At 41.1% G+C, this 14,571-nt stretch overlaps 1 protein-coding gene across 3 annotated transcripts in view; it reads right to left on the reverse strand.

Annotated features, from left to right (window-relative positions):
* MYSM1 (Myb like, SWIRM and MPN domains 1) overlaps window positions 1–14,571 on the reverse strand; it is a 367,486-nt gene that overhangs the window by 199,519 nt on the left and 153,396 nt on the right. Inside the window, exon 1 of one of the 3 annotated variants that reach the window (XM_078669962.1) lies at window positions 1,142–1,261. The exons of the other annotated variants lie outside the window; for them this stretch is intronic. The gene's annotated coding sequence lies outside the window, so the exon portion shown is untranslated. Of the gene's footprint in view, window positions 1–1,141; window positions 1,262–14,571 lie in introns of those variants that run through there. 3 annotated transcript variants of the gene reach the window in all.

The following is a 14,571-nucleotide window of genomic DNA, read 5'->3' on the forward strand; positions in this document are numbered from 1 at the left end:
CTGAGTGAGCAGGAAGTAGTGGTGGGCAGGGGTCTGCCTTTCCACTAGTTTAAAGCGCACATCTCTCTTTGGTCGGTCGTCTTGAGACAGCCAGCCAGCCACACATGCGCACTTTAAACCTCTCAACTCAGCGGTATTAAGAAAGCTAGGTTGAGAACAAGTGCAGGCATGCAGCACCCTCAGGAGCAGTGACAGAGGCCGCTTCCACCAATCAGGGCATTGCTCACATGCTGGTTAACAGCACATGAGCAGGCCTTGATTGTTCGAGGGAATTTGCTGGGGCCTGCATTGCAGTCCCAGCAGAAGACGATGGAGTGAGGACGTCATATCTCACAATCGGTAAGTGTTTTGTTTTGTTTTTATTTTGTTTGCCCGACTCTCCACCTTCAGTAGATGCCAGCTGCCACTGATGGACATCTAAGATAGGCTGATCATGGTGGCAAATAAATAGCAAGAACAGGGAACCTCTTTCACTACCAGATAAAACCACAGTAAGGAGTCATGAGGTTTTGTGTTGCCTCCAGGTACATTATATTTATAAAACACAAGCAGACTTGGTCTGAGGTCTGCAGGAAAACAATATGGCAATACTTTGAGAAGGAAAATGCGTGTCCAATAATTCCTGAGAGATGAACATTGGCAGTTTAGCTCAGATTTATTTCTAAAACAAAAAAGACTCTTTCAGCTAGTCAACTAAATCTCAGGAAATGGCCAACACTTTTTCATGATATTCAAGTCACTTCTTTAGGGCAAATCTTTAGTCTTTGAATAGTATGAAGTAACGTACAATATTGCCACATACTATACACAGATAGTAGTAAGAAAATCACTCAAACGAAAGAGTGAAAGAAAAAATATAACAGGTCATGTTAACAAAAATAATTAACATGTTGTCAATACAAAAAGGCCAAAAACAAAAACATGCCCAGATAACACATGCGTTATATAGAGAAGTGGTCCATAAAAATATCAGTGGGGAATAATCCCTTTAACCTATTCCTATCAAGGGAAATCATAAATAATATATAAAAGAGACAAAAAAACACAAAGAGTAAAGTAAAAAGTGTTGAAATAAACCTCCAATAAGTGCAACAGGAAAAAGAAAATCTGTCCAACGGAAGATGTACAAAAAGCTACTCACCAAACCTTTACTGCACTTTGTAGTGAAGCAAATGTTCCTTGCAAGCAAATCCAATACCTAGTTTACAATTACAATCTGAATAATTACAGAATCTGCAAGTGAATCCGACAGCAACAATACATCCAATCTAAAAGTGAAATAAAAGTCAAAAAGGTGTAAAAATAATGAGTGCAAACGCAATTTGAATTAGCATACGTGGAAAGTACTAGCAAAAAGTACTTGTATAGTACGCAATTAATTCCGAAATCCAATGTGCAATGCATCAATAACTCTCAGTATATCTTAATGCCTTAAACAAGCAAGAAATAACTTCAGATCCAACCCACTCTAATCTCGTTGTTAAGACAAGAACTAAAAAAAATTATCAAAATACACTGCCAAGAACAAAGTAATACCTTTCATGTCCATTAGAGAGTGGGAGTTTTAAGTCAAGTTATCCAAATCCCGCACTACATTTCTTCACCACTAGTGCTACTTAGCCAATGCCACTATACTAATCAAAAAGCAAGCAAAATTATAAGTGAAAACTTAAACACATGCCACTATTCCGAGACGCCATCAACAATTGCAATTCAACACCATATAATTTACCGGCTTAAAAACTGCTCTCGAATGAGCCAGCAAGGGGTTTTGTTTAAAAATTCTGAGTAATAGCCACTGTGGGACCTAAATGAATAAGTTATCCACACTACTATCAGTTAGTGGCCGTGACTAGTATATACAAAGACAAATCAATATTGTTACCACACTAACAACACGAAAAAATACAACAACCAGGATTTTATGGTCAAAAGATTATTATTTTCTTTACAACAAATGTAAAAAGGGTACTAGAAAAATGCATTTGGGATGTAAAAGGAGCCTCCTATATACTCCTATAATACATCTCCAGATAAGTCTAGACAGCTAAAAAGTAATAACACAATGATTTCAAATCAGCAAGATAAATGAAAATCAATGATGATTGGAAAATATCAAGCAGAGTTAGACTTCGTAGTCGACGTTTCGGTCTTTGGGGATTATTTCATAAGACCATCTTCGGGACTTGAATATTGAGCATTAAGAATGATGACCCTGAGAAAAGATTCAGGTAATGATATATACACTTCCCAAGGGGGTCAGTGATGCTGGTTGGAATCAATCGACAAGGTATTGCAGAATATTGAATCCACAACTTCAGGCCACACTCGGCGCTTAAGTAGATAATGTTTGAAAAAGCAGATAAAATCCAATTATCAGCTGGAAATATATTTCCAGAAGTCAGAAATGAATTAGCACGATTTGAATGATGTTCACGTTGATAGCGTCGGGACAACAGCGTTATGGAAAACAGCTGTTTCCCATAACGCTGTTGTCCCGACGCCGTCAACGCGAGTTGCTCCGTTTCTTTCGATCATTCAAATCGTGCTAATTCATTTCTGACTTCTGAAAATATATTTCCAGCTGATAATTAGATTTTATCTGCTTTTTCAAACATTATCTACTTAAGCGCCGAGTGTGGCCTGAAGTTGTGGATTCAATATTCTGCAATACCTTGTCGATTGATTCTAACCAGCATCACTGACCCCCTTGGGAAGTGTATATATCATTACCTGAATTTTTTCTCAGGGTCATCATTCTTAATGCTCAATATTCAAGTCCTGAAGATGGTCTTATGAAATAATCCCCAAAGACCGAAACGTCGACTACGAAGTCTAACTCTGCTTGATATTTTCCAATCATCATTGATTTTCATTTATCTTGCTGATTTGAAATCATTGTGTTATTACTTTTTAGCAGTCTAGACTTATCTGAAGATGTATTATAGGAGTATATAGGAGGCTCCTTTTACATCCCAAATGCATTTTTCTAGTACCCTTTTTACATTTGTTGTAAAGAAAATAATAATCTTTTGACCATAAAATCCTGGTTGTTGTATTTTTTCGTGTTGTTAGTGTGGTAACAATATTGATTTGTCTTTGTATTTACTAGTCACGGCCACTAACTGATAGTAGTGTGGATAACTTATTCATTTAGGTCCCACAGTGGCTATTACTCAGAATTTTTAAACAAAACCCCTTGCTGGCTCATTTTTTGAACATATTAATTGCCCAAGCCCGCAAGGGTCTATTGGGTCACTCACTCATTCTATATATAAAAACTGCTCTCAGCACGCTTTTCCAATCAAGTGAACCTAATTGTTACATAGCAAATGCCCTGAACTGTGATGCTCTTAATGGAACACGCCCCTTGGTGCTTACCGTATGACAAAAGCACGTCCATACGGCATTTCAAGCAACTAGTGCGCCGAACATTCTCAAAACAGTCATTTAACGAGCACTTACTATGCTGCCCACAAAGAGTTGGGGATGGGGTACATTTCTGATCTGGTGGCCTATCTCCCATTGTAGAGCTGGATTAGGATTTGGATTAATCCAGATCGGGACATGAACCAGAATATAGTTCAAGAACGTCTGTCCCTGGAGAGGTCAAATAGCATTCTCTTGTTCTGTCATATCAAGACCTTAGCGAAGAAACAGAGTTGTCCCGAATTGTTTGCATCTCCCAATAGGCTCGTTAATAGGTCAAGAATCATTTTTTGTCAATCATGTCTGTGGAGAGAGAAGCAAGGGAGGCCACTAAAACATCTTTACGGATCTATATTTTATCAAAACATGTTCCTCTGTAGAAACATATCTAGAAGAGACGACAAAACCCTACCATTGCTTCCTTCTAACAAGGTTTAGATTTAATCGCCTACATTGGTTACGTGCCATACCCCAGGGGCGGCACAAAGTGGATACATTGGGTCCCTGTACTTCTGACAGCTTCTCACAACAGGACACAATTCATTTCATGATGTTTTGTGACCATTATTGTTCACTGCGACAACACTACATAGTTCTGTTATTGAGAGGGAAAGGCTTTCTGGAAGTGACACTGGCCCTAATTTATCTCCAGATGTTACCCAGTCCTCTGGAATGTTTTAGTGTTGCACTTTTTTTAGCAGCTTCAATTAAAAACAGGAAGTGGCGTGTTGTGTAATTGTATGTTATGTCTGATTTTTTTTCTGGGGGAAGCGCAGTTATTACTGTCACACTGTAATATTTTATTGTGCTTGTTTTTGCGATGATTTTTAGATTGTTTTTATATGTAAATTGCTATTATGTGTATCCCGATTTTACTGTGTGCTTTTATAGGTTTAGTTAAGTAAATAAAGTCAATTTTGATCTGACTAGGCAGGTTTGGACAAAACTCCTTGCGAGCCAGAAAACATACATTTAAAATTCAACAACCTTTATCACGAGTCTAGCCATATAACACCTTAACACATTTCTTGATCCAAGTTAAATAATAATAACTGAGGAAAACAAACTTATCTAAAACAAAAAAACGAAATAAAACACAGAATATGAGTTCAAGATGAATCATCTAAATAAAGTCTTCAGCATTTTCTGCATTTCAAAGCAGTTTCATAATCGTCCAGTTGACGTTATATTTACAACTAATAGTGCATTGTAGTTATACTACGCCAACTGCACCACGATATTTTGAGCAGGATACCCGGAGAATTCTATTTTACGATGGCAAAAAGCAACTGCTGCTGAAAGCTGCTTAACAAATGCTCCCATTGCAAATAATACATAATTGCATTACAACCCAGTCATGATGAATGCCTTACATAATCAATTCAGAGCCAAAACACGTTCGCGCTCAACACAGAGGCTACATTCATCAATAGTTACCACACAGACTGAACACCCTGAGGTATTTTTGATCAAGATGCTGATGTCTTCAAAAGCATTCCAGAGGACAAAGATTTACAATATCAAAAAGTTGTTTTATAAAAGTGGCAAGGCTGCAGGACCACTGAATACTATAACATGTCCTCCCTGGTGTTTAAAGGTAATCAAAGGCTGTTACTTTATCTAAATGGCATAGTTTGAAACAAAATGCTGACCTACTCTCCAAAATTGCATAAGCCACATGCTAAAGATTATGTGCTGTCAAATTCTTTATAAGTGGAACAATACACAAAACACACACATTGTGTTGACAGGTTGTTTCATTCAATCTTAAGTGATGTATTCTTTCAACAAATTAGCTCCATCATCAATGAGAATGATGACAATATTGATTTAGATAATATTTACATAACACAAACTTTTTTCTAGGAGTAAAAACTATGGCCTCAAATACAGTCTAATCTTTGGTACAGTAGCTGTATTCCTGACATAAAATTGCAGCGAGTAGCAATTTTGACGCTCAATGTTACTTTATATCTGCCGGTCATGTGTTATGTAAAGAGGCATCAGATATTTTATGTTATTAGTAATTCCACAAAGGGCAGTGGAATTCCTATCACCCGACACTTTGCACAAATTGCTTCTGGTTAAGAATTAAAAAGTTTTCAAGTTTATTTTTCCCACTATACAAGTGGGTCCAACAACCTGCAGTAAAGACCCTTTAGCTGCCAGTTTACATTACCCAGTAGGGTTCTGTGAAAGAGGATTGTCAGCCACTAAAGGCAACATTTTGAATCCATACGTACGATTTGCTTAAACCTTTTTTTATAGGATTCAGTAATAATAAATCCTTTACTACTAGCATGAGTGCCCTAAGGTGATGCAGTAAGCTCAGTTTGAATTACTGACAGGTTCCCGTATAAAATATGCACACGTCTGTATAACTACCAAGGATAATTATAGTGCTCACGGAATTCTCCCTAATTATACCAAAATATATGAAATCTTGAAAGAAAGATTGGTGATTGTTTGCTTTAAAAATGTACAACTTAAAAAAAAAAGTGTGATGCATGCCAATATAAACTAAATGGCTAATGAAGAAGCAGTGTATAACCATTATAGGCCACATGAAAATAAATTAGGAACCCAATTTTGAGAGAAAAAAAAATCATATATTTGCACAGGTCATTGCATTGGTGTAGACTTATGACTTTCAGAAATTCACAAGAGTTTACGGAAGTAGACCTGGAAACTGAACCCCTAACAAACCTTTGTGAATTCCATTTTCGAATTAGCAAATATACTTGCTTATTTGTGCTTCTATGAAAATTTCCAGTGTCAGAGGAGATTGAAGTGGAGCTGGTGAATAGAGAGAGAGAGAGAGAGAGAGAGAGAAGGAGAAAGAGAGCGGGAGAAAGAGAGAGAGAGAGAGGGAGAAAGAGAGAGAGAGAGAGAGAGGGAGGGAGAAAGAGAGAGAGAGAGGGAGAGAGAGAGGGAGAAAGAGAGAGAGAGAGGGAGAGAGAGAGAGAGGGAGAAAGAGAGAGAGAGAGGGAGAGAGAGAGAAAGAGAGAGAGAGAGAGAGAGAAAGAGAGAGAGAGAGAGAGAGGGAGAAAGAGAGAGGGAGAGGGAGAAAAAGAGAGAGAGAATATATATATATATATATATATATATATATATATATATATATATATATATATATATATATATATATATATATATATATATGTAGAAAAACGCCATTTCGCCATGTCCCCTGTTCCAATGGAGACCAAATAGCGTGGAGTGAAACCGCCGTTTAGGTGCTAATCCTTAGTGCTTTATTAGTGCAGAATCGTGCCAGCAATCTGTCTATATATATATATATATATATATATATATACACATATATGTTTTTTTGGGGTTTTTTTTTGAGGAAGGTGATGTACTCAGAGTACAACTAGAATCCAAAAGCGTTATAAGGGCTCTAACACAATCTGCGAGGCTATTATCTGACCACTGACGTAATCAGAATACTGACACAATTTGTCATCTGTGTGACAACAAAAAGGACAAGTGTATTCTAGGTCAGGACCCGAAGGCGAGAATTAGGCTTTTCTTTCCTCACTTTAATTCATCCACCATCATTGAACATATAACATTTTTCTCCAAACAAAACTACATTTGCCATGAGTCCTTGGGAAAGAAACAGAAAACAGTTCACCCAATCGGAGGGTTGGAACTCCCCAGAATGCTTTTCACTGACTATCAAACTCCATCTTCACTGCTCCAGCAGCAAACAGATAAGTGCCTCTTGTGTTTACTTTTGTGATCAAGTGTACTGTGCGATGTTGTTGTGACCAGCTGAGTTGCTTTGAATGCTGGATTAGACCATTAGTGCTTGTATATTGCATGGGGGTTGGAAGCACACTGCCTCACTGTCCCAGCACTCTTCTCCGCTTTGCATCCTGGTAAATGCAGTACACAGTTCACACTTACTTCAAAATTAGCTGGAGTTTTTCACCAACGTTGGTGCAGACATTGCTGTATATCTCTAGGCACGTGTTTCTGGGTTCAGCCCGTCATCAGAAGAGAGCAGAAGTATTAGAGAGCAAAGAAAAATCATCTGGGGTTGCTGGAAATGCTGCCAAGTTTCTCTCAGGTCACAGTACCACATACAGGCACACAGGTGCATCTCCAAAGCTCGTCAGCTTGCTGGCTCAAGTGAGCCTTTTAAACAGAATGGGGGTTAGGAACACATTGCCTCACAGTCCCAGCACTGTTCGCCCCTTTGCATCCTGGTAAATGCAGTACACAGTTCAAACCACCAAGGGTGAAAAACTAAAGCCTGACACCGAAGAAAGTGTTATCATGCACTGCATTTATTATGATGCATCGAGGAAAACTGAGTGCTGGAGTGTGAGTCTGGCCAAGATAATGGACATGGCCAAGGATGCTAGAGCATCCGGGTCACTGGTTTATCCGGACGCTCTATCCAGTTGGGCTGAGAGAGCCATCATCTCCCTTGGAAACGCCAACTGCGCGATTCCCACCGAGGGACGTGGAACTCTACTGATCAAGATCGCTCCAAAGTTGGGTGAACTTTCTACCTCGGAGGTCGGCACAGTGGCTCAGAGTAATCTGTTTGGGGATCCGTTAATTTGAGAACCGAGTAAGTTTGTCAATACGTTCACTTCCTTAGACAAAGCCCAAACATCAATGAAGCGTGTTTTCACTCCTTGTGTATTGTGCGCGGCCGGTCGTGGGAGGGGACACATGACAGGTGACAATCTCCGGCAAACCTCCGCTAGAGTTACCTACTCTCGTCGAGGTCCGTGGCACGACTCTTCCAAGTTTGCAAGCCTCTGTCGGACAAGATCCTACCCCTGCCGCCATGGTGCTCGAAGCCGGTTTCAGGGGAAACGGTAACTATAACAACTCACAAGGTAAGAGTACAGAGCCCAGAAGGGTTACAGGTGGGGTGAAGATTAGTACAGTTTTTAAACAATTGGGAGTCTCTTCCAACAGATGCGTGAGTACTCTAAATGGTGAGAGGTTATCAGATAGAAGTTTATGGTTCTCTAGTCCAGCCTTGCAGACTCAGACCCCTGTCTTTCTCCCAGGCAAGGTTAGTGGAACTAGAGGTATCACAGCTTCTAGAGAAAAAGGCTATTGTTCAAACCACCCTAAATCCCAAAAGGCTTTCTGAGCAATCTTTTCCCAGTGGAAAAATAGAGTGGAAGGTCAAAGCCCTATCAGAAATTCAAAGGAGTTCAACGAATGGCTGGTCTATCATCACTTCAAGACGGAGGGCAACCATCTTCTTCAGGATCTCCTCCAAATTGGTAATTGTATGGTACGATTAGATTTGAAAGACTCCTACCTGGCGATTCCCTTCTCACAGGCGGGTCTTATAATTCCGATGGAAGTCTCAGGTTTTTTAATTCACCTCCCTCCCATTCGGTCTGTCCTCCACCCAATGGTGTTTCACCAAATTAATGAGACCGGTGGATGAACACTTAAGAACTCTAGGTGGGAGGATGATCATCTACCTCAACGACATCCCGATCATGAACCAATGCCCGGTGTGTCTCTCTGCGCACTTGCAGATGACCATCAATCTTCTGGAATCCCTTGGTTTTGTGCTCAACACAACAAAGTCAGCCCTCAGCCCATCTCAGTCAATACAATTTCTGGGTTTCCTCATAGAATCAATCAGGGATACCCTCAACCTACTGGTTCGCAAGCTGGCAAAGATCAACCACAAATTCAGAAAGATGTGGGCAAAGCCCCAGGTATCGTTACAACTTGCTCGTACAGTGGGACTCCTCTTCATCCATTCGGGCCATATTCCCAGGGCCTCTCCACTATCAGGCCCTTCAGCACCTGAAGACGTCTAAACTTTAAAAGGGACCTACGAACTCCAAAGCTGTTCCTCTGTCAGTGAAGCAAAAGAGGACATGCAATGGTGGATTTCCCGTATGGAGGGCTGGCACAGTCAGGCAATTTTCAGCTCCCAACCCAAGTTAGCCACCAGTGGCTCAGGCTGGGTAGCACGTTGCTGCGAGTTCACTACATGAGGAAAATGGTCCATCACTGAAAAATCCCTGCACAAACTGTCTGGAGTTAATGGTAGGTTAATTCGCCCTCAAGTTTTGGACAAAAGACGATTTTCAATGTGCGGTGCTTCTAAAAATGCACAATGTGGCGGCTATCTGCTAGGTCAACCATTTGGGGCGGGGGACAAAATCCAAACTTCTGTCGGACTGGCCACACACATTATGGGATTATTGCCTAGCCAATCAGATCTCGGTGTTGGGTCGTTTTACTCAGGAGGGAGATTGGCACTCCCATCATAGGAGGGATGTGAGCTTATAGAAATTGCAAACCTGGGTTTTCCAGAAGAAACAGGAGAGGTGGGGTTCTTTCTCCATGGATATCTTCGCATCCCATAAGGACTTCCAGCTGGACAAATATTGCAGTTGGTGGCTGTATCCCAATGCAGTGTCCACAGACACTTTTTTCCAGGATTGTAGCAAGGAGATGGCATATGTGTTTACCCATTCACAATGCTAATGAGGTTAGCAGCACAGGTGCACAGACAGAGAGCGGACCTGGCAGTGGTCACCCTGGTTTGGAGGTCTGAAGTCTGGTTTCCAGTGTTGATGGAACTTTCTTCAATCCTTTTACCCCACTTTTCAGATCTTCTCCAGAATCCCCAAGGCAACCTTCACCCACTGGTTCTACCAGGCTCACTGCATCTTATGGCTTGGAGGATTACCAGGAACGGTGGAAAGTCCCAGGCATTTCACAAGAATCTGCTGATCTACTCGCTAGAGCTGGGAAAGACAGGGCTTCTAAGACATATTGTTCCGCTTAGTCCAGATGGCTGGGTTGGAGTCTCCAATTCCAGGTGAAAACACTGGGGGCAGACATTGTTCGACGCGACTCTGGCCTCCACAGGACTGGCATATAGGTCAATAAATGTTGATATGTGATCTCTGCAGGTCACTTACCAGTGGATGGCAACCCAGATGGAGAACATCCCTTGGTATGCGAACTTTTGTGGGGTATTAGACTGTCGCTACCCCCAGAGCCCAGGTATTCAGTATTGTCAGATGTGAACAGAGTCTTTAACCTCTTTAAATCCTGGCCTTCTAACAAGTACCTGTCTAGAAAACAATTATCAGCAAAATTAGCAATGCTGCTAGGTCTAATTTCATGTCGCAGAGTGTCGGGTGTTCGTGCTCTGGACATAACAGGTAGAGTTTTCTCCCTGGAGGGAATTTCCTTTCCCATTGCTAGGCATACAAAATGCATTTCAAGAATTGTGTTCCATACTTCATTCCATAAGGTACCAAAATTGTTTGTTGTTAAAATGCTCAAGTCGTATGAAGCCGTGTTGGAGGAATTACGTCCTCACGGCGAGAGGCAACTGTTAATTGCTCTTACCAGGCCTCATAAGGCGGTTTCTTACCCTACGATTACCAGATGTGTGATGCAAGAAGCAAGGATTGAGGATTTATATTTTGGGGCCCACTCAGTGAGAGGTGCCATGGCATCTAAAGCGTTTGCTTTGGGAGCTAGACTGGAGGATATCCTCAATGCAGGAGTTTGGTCCTTAGACTCAACTTTTAATAGGTTTTACTTTAAACCAGTGTCTAATCTGGCAACCCAAGTGATGGAAAAGCTTTGAACTAGCCTAATCTTTGCCTCCAGGTCCTGACATAGAATTGAAAACACAGAGGAGAGGATTAGCTCACCCAATATTTTCAAATTTCTTTTCTAGTCCACCCGATGTATGAGTGGGGAAGGCACTAAATGTGAATTTACATTTGATGTTTGCTTCTTCGATATCTCGTATTAACATGTGTTGGTGTTTTATTTGCTTGCAACTCTTTTCTGGATCTGAGTCTTGTACTTCCTTTCAGGAATGGTTGCTAGTCAACAGGAATGAATTACGGGAAAATCAGGCTGTGTCGCAGGAAGAAAGAGGAAGGTAGAGAGTTGGAGAAGAGCATTATAGGGAGCTCCAGCCCTCCGAATGAATGAGCTATTTTCTGTTTCTTTCCCAAGGACTCTTGGGAAATGTAGCTTTGTTTGGAAACATTGTTATCTGTTAAATGCAGCTGGATGAATTAAAGTGAGGAAAGGAAAGCCACATCCTAGCTTCCTTGTCCTTAATGGAAATGTTTCTTTTTTCTTATGGGACAAGTAGATTTCTGAAGCATCCTGGTCCTACGTCACATATTTTAAATAACTCCACCACATTAAATCAATAGTGATGGCTCGGATGGTGTTAGAACTGATGTCCTGAGTAAATTCATGAGCAGTATATTTGAAAAAGCTACCGAAGTGCCCTGATAGGCCCCATGGCTCACACGGTGAAGCTCTGGCACATGGCTTCGGCTCGTCTCAAGTGTCGGAACACGATCACACAGATGACACCACTTTGGGCGTCGCGCCGCCTCGGCCGTCTCTGTAATAGTAAGGGATTTGAGGCCTGGGACCGCATAGGCATTTCGACGATTGGAGACACTTATAGACGGGGGAAAATCCTCACTTTTGACCAACTAGCGGCCCAATTCTCTTTGGTTGAGGCGGAATGTTTCCGTTACTTGCAAATCAGTTATGCCCTTCGAACAGTGCTTCCGGCTGAGGGAAAGCTACCAGAATCTACTCCTTTAGAGGATAGACTGCTTACGGAACACATGCTTAACAGGGCGACCTCATTGGTTTACCGTAAGCTGATTAACAATATGCCTGACCCCATGGACAGACTTAAAACCGCTTGGACTGCAGAACTAGGTGACTTTGACGAATCGGACTGGCAAACCGCCTCAGGAGGTCGCTGTATCATCACGGCTCAGACTGATACAATTAAAAGTCCTACATCGAGTATATTACACCAGGGTCACACTACATAAGATAGGAAGAACCACACACCAGTATTGCTTGAGAAGCGGCGGGGACGTTCTACCATACTATCTAGGAGTGCCCTTTGATTGCTAGTTATTGGTCCAAGGTTATGCGAACTATATCTCAAGTGGTTCATGTTTCGCTGCTTCCTGAGCCGCGTCGTTGCTTGCTGAACATTTGGGAGCCGAATGAACTGAGCAACCCCCTGCAGGATTGGGCAACACTGGGTATCATGTATGCTAAACGAAATGTGGCCAAGGCCTGGGGGTCCCCTGTGTCACCGGCGCTCAGAGACTGGAGTACGGATATGGACTCTGCGACGGTTGCCGAAAAAGCAGTATATTCAAATCAGAAATGTCCGCGTAAGTGGGGGAAAATTTGGGCTGCCTGGAATGAATATAGAGGATATATTTGTGAACCACCTCAGTTGGAAAGTGATACTGATTCAGAATGTTAGGGAGGGAGGACGGGATTATCCAGGATTGGAGGACTTATGGTGCTTAGATGTACTGGTTATAACATTGTTGACCCCTTGCGATCATATGATGTGTCCACCACATGTCTTCATATTAAATGTGCACGATTGATAAGTACAATGTAAACCTTGAAAATACCCATTGTTCACTTTTATTATCAATAACAATTGTTTCAAAAAAAGAAAAAGCTCTGCGATGTCCTGGAGTGTGAGATTGAAAAGACCACAGACCGAATGGACCGCAATGTGTTGCCTTTATAAAGGAAATTTGAAGTTATTTTTAGGGAGGATGCATATGATGGTCATTGCCGTATAACCAACTATTTTTCTTTCAGTTACTCGTTAAGATATTATAATAAAAAATTGCAATGTCGAAGTATTGTGGCTGAATGTTGAGGCCACACATAAGAATGTGTATACATGTGACCGAGTTTTTCAATATGCAACAATAAAAATATTTAAAAAAAAAAAAAAAGAAAAAGCTACCGAAGTGTATCTCACCTTAATGGACAAATATGCCTGCTTTTCAGGATCAAAACGGTTACCGTAACACCCTTTCAACTGAAGATTTTTCTTGAATTTATTTACAATATTGAGAAGATACTGATCGAAATTTCTAACCATAATGTTTTTTTAATGATATTTTGTGTAGCTAATTATCCTCAACCCCAATACCAGGAGACTCTGAGCCTAATGCCCTTTCCACAGCAGCCAGAAGAAAAGAAGTTACTTACCTGTAACTTTAGTTCTCCAGTATCGCAAGCTTTCATAGCTTCACATGCTTGAGTCATTCCCTGTCGTCGAGATGGGAGTCCCCGGTAAATCAAAATAGCAATGCAAAGCTATCATAAACTAGAAACAAGGCCTAGGCCCATTTTAGTTTATTAACATATTCACCTCTTTTTGTAAAAGAAACCAAATAAAACACACAACCAATCAGAACAGCCTCACCCTTTCTAACCTTTCTGAGAGAACCTCAGACCTTCAGATTGTTGCAGCAGTAGTGCTATAGGATAACCATAAAGGTCAAAAGGAAGGCTGAGCTTTCTCAGGGGAGGAGGGTGGGTGGGTGGCATGTGAATCCATGAAAGCTTCCAATACTGGAGAACTAAAGTTAAAGATTAGTAACTTATTTTCTTACTCAAGTTTTGGAACTTTCATAGATTCACATGCTTGAATCAGAGTAGCTAGCAATTATGAGCACATTTTTTGTACCGATCCTTTAAGAATTAGTACACAAGGACAGAAAAAAATAGAAACCATTCAAATGCTTTCTCGATCTAGACCGTGAAGAGTAACTAAATAAGCATTTTAACTTTTTGCGTAATTATGCATTAACTTTCAAGAGTCCACAAACTGTCATAGGCTTCCTGAACATGTGCAAGAGTCATATACACATAGTGTAAAGTGAAAAAAAGAAAACAATATTTACCAAAGAATGTGCGATGAGTTAGGAAGGAGGGATCAAACAGAAAGCTCACCGCTATTGATATAGGCTCGGCAGGGTTGCTTGGCCCACTACCGTATTATCATGTGTCAAAGAATCCAAGCAGTAATGTGTGGTAAGGGTATGGATACTCTGCAGATGTTGCGTATAGGTACACCAGCAAAGAGGGCTTTAGAGGAAGAGACTGCCCTCGTGGAGTGAGCAAGGAGTTTCCTCTGTAGGGGTTTTCCAGCTGATTGATGACAACACTGGTTAGAGCTGGAAATCCAACATGCAATTCCTTGTTTAGAAAGGGGAACCCCTTACGAGGAGCACTGTAAGCTACAAAGAGCTGAGGTGACTTCATAAAGTGTTTAGTTCTTTGGAGATCGAATTTTAAGCAACGCTG

This window comes from Lissotriton helveticus, chromosome 1_2 (assembly GCF_964261635.1).
Source record: "Lissotriton helveticus chromosome 1_2, aLisHel1.1, whole genome shotgun sequence".
Lineage (NCBI taxonomy): Eukaryota > Metazoa > Chordata > Amphibia > Caudata > Salamandridae > Lissotriton > Lissotriton helveticus.